The sequence below is a fragment of the Setaria viridis genome, chromosome 8 (genome assembly GCF_005286985.2).
Source record: "Setaria viridis chromosome 8, Setaria_viridis_v4.0, whole genome shotgun sequence".
Classification (NCBI taxonomy): Eukaryota; Viridiplantae; Streptophyta; class Magnoliopsida; order Poales; family Poaceae; genus Setaria; species Setaria viridis.
In genome coordinates, this window is record NC_048270.2 from 7,977,131 (window position 1) to 7,987,093 (window position 9,963).

General features: G+C 47.5%; 1 pseudogene; it reads right to left on the reverse strand.

Moving 5' to 3' along the window:
* Positions 1-262: 262 nt before the first annotated feature.
* Positions 263-2,556, reverse strand: LOC140220198 (uncharacterized; annotated as a pseudogene).
* Positions 2,557-9,963: the final 7,407 nt, after the last annotated feature.

Consider the following 9,963-nt stretch of genomic DNA (forward strand, 5'->3'; position numbering starts at 1 on the left):
CAATAAGTGTGAATTAGTCATTAATTCTATACCAGTTCTTTTAGTTTCTAAAATAATTGTTTTACTGCATCGCTATCATAAAGAAAGTATTCAATTAAATAATTTCAACACGCAAAAAATTCAATTTATGTATGTGGTTAACATTTTTCATGTGTATCTAATAAATCTTCACCTCAACTAATTTAAACACACATGAAATCATACATACGTTAAATTAAAAATTGTATCAAGTAGTACATAAAGGTGAAGCAAATTTAGCGCATTACAATACAAAGTTATAAAATTTCTTCTTCACGGAAGTTTCTTGATCATAATCGTGGTGTAAGTACGGAGCCTCTTCTTTGGATAGCAATATGCTTGGGTCAACTTCAACAGCGAATGGAGGCATGCCATCAAACTGATCATAATCATCTGATTGGTCTGTTTTATCCTCGACTCCCACAATTTTTGTTTTACGTGGAAGAACTATGTGGCGCTTTGGCTCCCATGGCTCTTCTAGATTTCTCTTGGGTTTGCTAGACATGTCCTTCACATAGAAAACCTGATGCACATCATTGGCAAGTATGAATGGTTCATCACTATATCCAATCTTGCTCAAGTCCACTATTGTCATTCCGTACTGATCTTTGGTTATGGCAGTTACCTTCACCCAATTGCAAAGAAATAGAGGGATGTAGAGTGGTCCGTATTCGAGTTGCCATATCTCCTGTATGAAACCATAATACGACTCATTGTTATTGTTTCTATCTATGGCATCTATGCGGACACCGCTATTCTGGTTCATGCTTTTCTGGTCCTGAGCTCTCGTCTAAAATGTATAACCATTTATCTCGTAGCCTTAGAATTTCACGATTGTGCTAGTAGGTCCCCTGGCTAACCAAGCAAGCTGTGGGTGAATCTCAGAGTTACCCATAAGTTGTTAGCGCAACCAGGAGGAAAAAGTTTTCATGTGATGACATGTAAGTCAAGCATCAAATTTCGTCAGGTTTTTGGAAACTACCACCTGCCTGTGCTGCTCGATGTGCTACTCGATATACAGAGCCACAAAGGATGAATGTTGCAAAATAGTTTGGTGTGCCTTGTCGAACAAATCAGTATCATTGCTCAAACTTGATTTCCTTCCAAGGGTGCCCATTTTCTGTAGCCTCTCCTCGTCGCGTGAAGTTGGAACCCCAGTCGAGTCAATTGAGTCAATAAAATCAACACAAAACTCGATCATCTCCTCTGTTCCATATCCCTTGGTGATGCTTCCTTCTGGACAGGCATGATTAAGAACATAGTTTTTCAGGACTGACATGAACCTATCGAAAGGCCACATATTATGCAGGTATACAGGTCCGAGAATACCAATCTCTTTTACTAGGTGAACCAGGAGGTGCATCATAATATTGAAGAAGGATGGTGGAAATACCAACTCAAAACTGACAAGACATTGCACCACATTGTTCTGTAGCTTTGCTAGCTTGGATGGATCGATTGCCTTATGCGAAATTGCATTGACAAACGTGCATAGCTTTACGAGCGGCAATCGGACATTCTCTGGTAGAACATCCCTCAGTGCAACCGGAAGCAATTGGGTCATCAACATGTGGCAATCATAAGCCTTGAGATTTGTAAACTTCTTTTGTTTCATATTTATTATTCTCTTTATATTCGAGGAATACCCAGACGGGACCTTCGTACTATTCAAGCATTCAAACATGCTATCCTTCTCTTCCTTGCTGAGTGTATAACTGGCAGGATGTAAGTAGTGTTGTCCGTTATCTCTCTTTTCCGAATGTAATTCATCTCGTTGCCCCATGGCTTTCAGGTCCTGTCGAGCTTCCAATGTATCTTTTGAGGTCCCATAAACACCCATGAAGCCTAGCACGTTCACAAAAAAATTCTTTGTCACGTGCATCACATCTATTGCGTTGCGGACCTCTAGGATTTCCCAATAAGGTAGCTCCCAAATCATTGACTTCTTCTTCCACATGGGTGCACGTCGGTTATCATCATTCGGAACAGGTTAGCAACCAAGACCCTTTCCAAAGACTACATTTACATCCTTTATCATCTCAAAGATACGCTTTCCATTACGGTGTGCAGGTTTTTTACGATTGCCTAGCGCCCCTTTGAAATGCATCTCGCTCTTTCTCAGCTGGTGGTGGGCAGGGAGAAATTGACAATGACCCATATAGACAGCCTTTTTACAGTACTTCAAATACATGTTGTTTGTGTCGTCTAAACAGTAAGTGCAGACCCGATATCCCTTGTTTGTCTATCTCGAAAGGTTACTCAGTGCAGGCCAATCATTGATGGTTACGAACAACAATGCTCGTAGATTAATGATCTCTTCTTTATCCTCATCCCACACACGTACAGCTTCTTCCTTCCAAAGCTGTAAAAGTTCATTAACCAACGGTCTTAGGTACACGTCAATGTCATTGCCGGGTTGTTTTGGGCCTTGGATAAGCGCCGGCATCATAATGAACTTCCGCTTCATGCACAACCAAGGAGGAAGATTGAACATACATAGGGTCATAATGATAGAATACCTCTAAGCACCTCATTGAAGTGACGGCAGATTGGCTCAAGTGACAATTCATATGAGCTACGAATCATCCTCATCTTAGTGCCATGACCCGCTACAAGCAAAAAGATTGCTACCTTTTCTTCTACTGACACATTCTTGTTATCACACATACCACATCTCTCATGTACATTTGATCATAAAATGATCTCTTAGTTAGGCGCAAACTATCATAGCAATAGACATTTGATCCTTGGTACAGATTTCTTAGCATTTGTTTGCGTGTAGCTACATCTCTCTCAGCCACTTCATCCGAATCAACGATATGTCTAGGTCTCTTACATTGATACCAGTGCACAATCATGCTCATGACAGCAGAAACAAATAAAGCAACCACTCTTTTTCTCTTCTTCCTACGTATCTCTCTCATTTGCTCCACGCTTGTATTAACCAAGTCTATGTTTTTGTCAGGCATCTAAAGCACATATGCAAAAAGGAACGTTTTAATTTATCATCAAAATGCTACACTATTTTGGGTAATCAGAAGACAAAAAATAATCAGTTAACAAAAATGATACAGGCAAATAGTTAGTAAAAATGATACAGGCAAATAATCAGTTAACATTTTGGATAATCAGTAACTTCATGTGTTACAGTTTAATTAGTTAAAAAAATAATATAGGCAAATAGTCTGAACTCTGGAGTGCCCCAGTGCCTAACCTAATTTCACTCTAGGAGATGCTCCAGGTTTGCACTAAAATGGCTAACTTTCTAGTAGCTTACATAATAATCCTGCAGCCACTATGAAACTAAGCATCCACGATGGAAGGTGTCATATATTCCTACAAAACATTGGGGATAGGCACCAGGTGTACAAAATAGTTTTTATTCAATGTCATCAGCTTGTCACTGCCTGATTACAAAGCATATCACCATAAGTGAACAATCAGTTTGCTAAAAGTGAAGGAGCCGACTAGCTCTGAGCATTGCCGGCTCTTTTCAGTTTGCCGGTCCTATGTGAGTTTGTGTACCTGGCTGATTCAATTCAAGTAATCAGTTGCCTGCTTTGTGCGTGCTTATCGCCAGAAGAAAAGAAATCATAAAGATGTGATTTTGATGCTTTTGGGGTGTAGCTTGGGTGTCCTAACTGCCCCTTTTATTTCTCTATAACCAATCGTGTTATCTCTAATTGTGGAAGCGACTAGGCATTTCTGCAGATTGAATTGAAGCGCAAATCTGATGGATTTAAGGTCTCTTTGTGTACTGGTGCTGTTCTAGCTTTATTTGTTGGTTGGGGAATGCAGAATTTATACTTGGTCTGTGAAATCTAATGCAGCTGAATCTGAAAAGGCTATCTAAGACAATCTGTATGGTTTGCTAATATTTGAGTCTAGCTAAGTTTCCTATATCTAAATCTGGAGTGGTGAGGTCCACTAATCAGTGGACAGAATCTAAAACTTAGTTTCATCTCTCACACACAGATATGTCCATAGCAGCCTCCTCTATATCAAGTGTCAACTGGATCTTCTCCCACAGTCCAGCCCACATATGACCCTAGCAGGAGAACAAAGCGTAGCAGCTGGCTATTCTAACACAGGAGGAGATCTACTCATTCAACCACGATGCACTACCTAATGAAGAGAACGACGCAATGATCTTTAGAATTCAAAAGAGAACGAACACTACCGGAAACAGTAACTTTGCCGAGTGCCCCAGGCACTCGGCAAAGGTCCAAATACACTCGGCGAATCCTACTTGGCAAACTTTCCCTCAGCAAACAGTGTGTTTGCCGAGTGTCGATCGTCGGGCACTCGGCAAAGGCTTTGCCGAGTGCAAGAAAACACTCGGCAAAATATAACACTCGGCACAAAGGCGATAACGGTCTGTCACGGTAATGGCTCCTTTGCCGAGTGCCAGACGGCCGACACTCGGCGAATACTAAAGTTTTGCCGAGTGTATTTTAAATGACACTCGGCAAAAAGGAAATCTTTGCCGAGTGTATTTCTAAATGGCACTCGGCAAAAAGGAAATCTTTGCCGAGTGTATTTCTAAATGGCACTCGGTGAAGGTACACGGTTTGCCGAGTGTCTGCCTCGTGGCACTCGGTGAACCGGCCCCATCCACCAGATTTTTTTGAGCCGTTTGCCGAGTGTTTTCCAGTGGCACTCGGCGAAGATTCATAGTTTGCCGAGTGCCTTCCCCTTGGCACTCGGCAAAGAGGCCCCTCCCGCAAAAATTTTATGACGTCTTTGCCGAGTGTTTTGGCAATGCACTTAGCAAAGTCGTTGAACTAACAGAAAATGGCATTTTTGCCGAGTGTTAACACTCGGCAAAGTATCCATCCACCTGCTGAAAAAACAGAAATGTTGCGTATAAAGGACCCCTCTCAAAAAACAACCACAGAAGCACAGGCATATAAAAACTCACGCTGCATCTACACGTTCCTATAATGTCTATTAGGTGAAGATAGGTCCTAATCCCACCCGAGGATGTGTAGGTAGGATTAGTTTCCATAGTCTACTCGGACCCGAGATAGAATTTCGGCAGCACCTCCCCGCTGTTCTCCAAATACACGTCCTGGAATGGAGATTGTGTATCCGGAGAACAATTGAGAGGTGCTGCCGAAACTCTATCTCGGGTCGGAGTAGACCATGGAAACTAATCTCACCTACACATCCTCGGGCTGTCCAAAAAACGTGGACAATTCGAAAGGGATACGGTTATAACTATGCAAACATCTGCATATTTCCAACCGTATCTCTTTCAAATGGGAGACGCCTAACTAGGTTACGTGATATACAAAAATTATAGGGAAAGAGAGGTGTAGGATGCCTTACCTTGCTATCGTACAAAGTGACGACTCGAGGACGGTAACGTAGCCTCTCCTGGAAAAAAAAATACAACTATCAAGTTAAATTTTCGGCAGCACCTCCCCTACACGTGGAGGTTTTCATAACCTGCATTAAATAAAACGGCACGATGGCCGACAACCACATATACAACAACGAAACGGCACGATGGCCGACTTCCACATACAGTTCTTATACATTACATTACTAAGTCAAACATCATTTTCTAATTTTTAAAACAAAAGCCCTACCACCTCTCTATCTTATCCTTCCCTAATTACTCTTGTAATTTCTAATTTATATTTCATCATACCACCTCTCTACATTGTCTAATTTGTAATTTCAAATTTGTAACTTGAAAAACAAAATATGATTCTTACCGGGAGGGTGCGGGACGCCAGCCTAAAGAGGCGAGGAAATGGCCAGGATCGAGAGCGCTGGTTGCTTGGGCGCCGGGACCAGGGGCGGGCGGGCCCGAGGGTGCCGGGGGCGGGGGTGCCGGGCCGGGGGCGGGGGCGCCGGGCCGAGCTGTCGGGGCGCCGGGGCTGGGGCGGCAGGGCTCCGAGGTGGGGCACCGGGGCTGGAGCGGGCGTCGGCGCACCGGGGCACGGGCGGCAGGCCACGAGTCACGGGGCGCCAGGGGCGCGGGGCGTCGGGGCGGGGCGAGGCGGTGGCGCACCGGGGCACGGGCGGCGGGCAGCGGGGCATCGAGGCCGGGGGCGCGGGGCGGCGGGGCGGGGCGCTGGGGCTGGGGGCGCGAGGCGGCGGGGTAGGGCACCGGGGCTGGGGACGGCGGCGTCGGCGACGGGCGAGCGTGGCGGCGGCGGCGGGCAGCGGGCGGCGGGCGAGATAGGAGCGCAGTGGTTTCGATTTTGGGATAGAGGCCGGGCCGCGCGCGGCGGTTCGGCTGAAAACGTAAGTCCGGTTCTTTGCCGAGTGCTCGCGATCTGGCACTCAGCATAGTAAAGATTTAATTTTTTTAAATCAGTTGGCGCACGAAATTCGACCTGCCAGGTACATTGCCGAGTGCCTGCGATCTAGCACTCGGCAAACCTTCTTTCTTTGCCGAGTGTCAGATCCAAGGCACTCGGCAATCCCACGTTTTTCTTTTTTTAAAGGAATAGGGAAATACTGCCAGTGGGCCCGTGTACCTTCTTTGCCGAGTGTCTGGGGAAAACACTCGGCAAAAGGTACCTTTGCCGAGTGTTTTTTCTATACACTCGGCAAAATACACTAACATTTCATGTACCTTCTTCAATAACCTGTTTTACAGAACTTTTTCTAATATACTTGGGCAAAATCGTGTCAACATCACTCAACAATGGTTAAATTATTTTTCTACTGATAATGTTCTATTATTTCATGCAGTTATAGCGCAAATTGCATTTATGTCTACTAAAAATCTATAATTGCATTTAATCAATAAAAAATAGTAAACTCATCCGAAAAATTTCTAAATTTTGAAATGAACCAATCTGTGTTGCATGTTGGCTATACAAAAAGATTTGAAGTCAAACCTTAACTCAAGTGTCACTTGGACTCCAAATCTTATTGTGTCCTCTCTAACTTCTATGAATCCTTCTAGGAGATGAGTCGGCTTCTAAGCATCATATGTCAGAAACTGGGCGAAACCTTCTCAATTTTTTACCACAGCCTCCACACATAATATCATGACATCTTAACAAATCTTGTGATTTTCAGATTTCGTTTGCTTTTTTTAGAATTTAACAACCATTCAACCACACGTTCATGGTTGTGTTTTTTAAAAACAATGTTCAAAATTTCTTTTCATTTCCTGGTTGAGACCTCAATCCGGACTCCGTAATATGGATATAATTTTTCCACTGATTATAATCCATTATTTCATGTACTTGCAGTTAAAATCTGACATGAATAAAAAATATCCTATTAATGCAATCATTTCATTAAAAATAACAAACAGACCACAAAATATACCAACTTTTATTATGGATTACAAAATCTCCTACGTGGGGAGTAGAAAAAGTGTGGAGGCCAGGGGACGGAAATTTTGTTTTTGTTCGCCGAGTGCCAACAGAAACACTCGGCGAAGTCTTGTGTTTGCCGAGTGTCCAGGGTGAGGCACTCGGCGACCTTTTTGGTTTGCCGAGTGTCTTCGAGTGGCACTCGGCGACCTTTTTGGTACCGAGTGTCGGACCTTTGCCAAGTGTCTGGGAGTGGTTTGCCGAGTGTCGTATTTCTGGCACTCGGCAAACAACCTATTTGCCGAGTGTAATATGTTTGCCGAGTGCCCCCTTGAATACACTCAGCAAATAGGATGTTTGCCGAGTGCCCGAAAGAAAGCACTCGGCAAAATTTTTACACTCGGCGAATTTACTGTTTCCGGTAGTGGAACCAATGATCTGTCAAATTTTAGAGGAGAAGAGACGTTGCACGAACCCTAGAGGGCGGCGAGGTAGATGGGGGCACCTGAGGAGGAGGGAGCGGCGGAGGAGGTAGACGTCGTCTTCTTCGCGGAGGAGAGGCGGCGGAGGAGGTAGACATCGCCTTCTTCGCGGAGGAGGCGGCGGCGGCGGAGGACGAGTCTTCGCGGTGGAGGGGGCGGCAGAGGAGAGGTTGGCGGAGGGGGCGCCGAAGGAGGAGGCGGCGGCGTGGGAGGCAGCGGCGCAGATTCGGGGGTGGCGGAGGAGGGGCTAGCGGAGGGGGCGCCGGAGGAGGAGGCGGTGGCACGAGAGGTGGCGGCGCAGAGTTGGGGGTGGCGGCACAGGGGTGAGGAGTCGGGAGGCGTCGAGGGGAGGCGAGTCGGGGCGAGGAGTCGGGAGGAGTCGGGGGGAATTATTTTCCTGATATTTTGCTCGGAATGTGGGGAAGGAAAGATGGAATCACCAGGAATTACTGTTTCCAATTCCGGAGGGAGCCAAATATGGTGACCTTGGAAACTAATTCCAATTCCAGCGGATTCAACGAAACATACAGGCCCTTAATGTAATTTTTGTAGTCTGTAGCTAATCAAACACCCCTAGCTGGCAAGGTTTGATCACAAATTAAAGGATCTGATCCGCGGAATGCTGGAATCCCAACTCCGCAGATAATAATTTTCATGGTAAATAATGGGGAAAGCAAAACTATGCGCGAGTATTTTCTTGGCACCCTACACCCGATTTTTTCTTCTCCCAGCTCTCTGTTTCTACTCTAGCTCCGACGACCCTAACGAGCTCCCACGAGCTTTTAGGATTTGGGGTTTTGGGGAAAGGTATACCTGTCGCCGGTGGAGTGGAGGTAGTTCGAGTCGGCGAGGAGACGTGAGCACCGCTGGACCACGGGAGGTTGGTGGACATCCGGATGGCCGGTGAAGGCGGTAGGGTTGCGGGGGAGAGCATCAGCAACGATTTAGCGTGGGGGTGGGTGGCGGGGTCGGATCCGATGGCGACAGCCACTAGAGACGAGGAAGTTGGGCAGGGGGGGCAACACAATGAACAAGTTCATCGGAGTTAAAAAATGGGACGGTGGTGGTGATTTCGGACCCGGGCCGGGGTCTCTCCGGCGTCGCTCGTCAGAGTCAGTGGAGCGAGCTACGGGTGCTCCGGCGCTGCAAGGTTAGCCTGCTGCGGCAGTGGCGGTGGCTGCACTTCATGTGCGTGAAGATGACGATGACGCAGAGACTAGGGTAGGGGATGGACGTGAGCCGTTGGATTAAATGGATGAATGGATGGAAATTCGAGTGTGGGCAGGCTAAAAATGGGCTTAGACAGCCGCATATATGCATGCAAAAAAGAGAGCAAGCGGAATCAGCGGTTTGTTCCAGATTTATCGACACGGCGAAAGGCAAGATCACATTCCATAATTTCTTCCTCCCTCGACTCTCTCTCCTCCAACCCTCCCCCATCCACTCGCCGCCGCCGCCAGGCTCTCCCGGTTCCCCACCCACCCCAGGATGCCGACGGGATTGTCCTGAGACCGTCAGCGGTTGCTTTCTTGCCCGGCGAACATCTGCACGCTCTCAACCAGTTTGGCGCAATGCCGGACAAGGCAACGGCGGCGGCGGCCGGCGGCGAGGACCGCCTCAGCGCGCTCCCGGACGACGTCCTCCTGCTGGTCCTGTCCTCGCTGCCCTCCGACGACGCCGTCCGGATGTCCGTGCTCGCCCACCGCTGGCGCCACCTCTGGAGGTCCACGCGCGCCGTGCGCATCGCCCGCCGCGACTGGAGGGAAGGATCCGACCGCTGGACGCCGTGGACACTCAACGCCTTCGTGAACCGCCTCCTCCACCTCCGCGGCGGCGCGCCGCTGGACGAGTTCGAGATCGACTGCGGCGACATAGACGGCGGCGGCATGGAAGACATCATCAACGAGGGGGAGCGCTACCGCTGGACGTGGGAACGCAACGAGGAGCTCTCCCGGTTCGCCGGCGCGTGGATCCAACACGTCCTATCCTTCTGCCAGGCAAAGGGTGCTCAGTTTCTCCGTCCGGCGCTTGCAGATCGAGGACGTCTTCGTCGCCCACCTCCTGACCAGTCTGGACCTCACCGACGCCACTCTCAAGTTTCGGTCTCTGGATTTCTCGATGTGCCCGGCGTTGGAGGATCTGGACTTGATGTGTTGCAGGGTTCATGGGGATAGAAT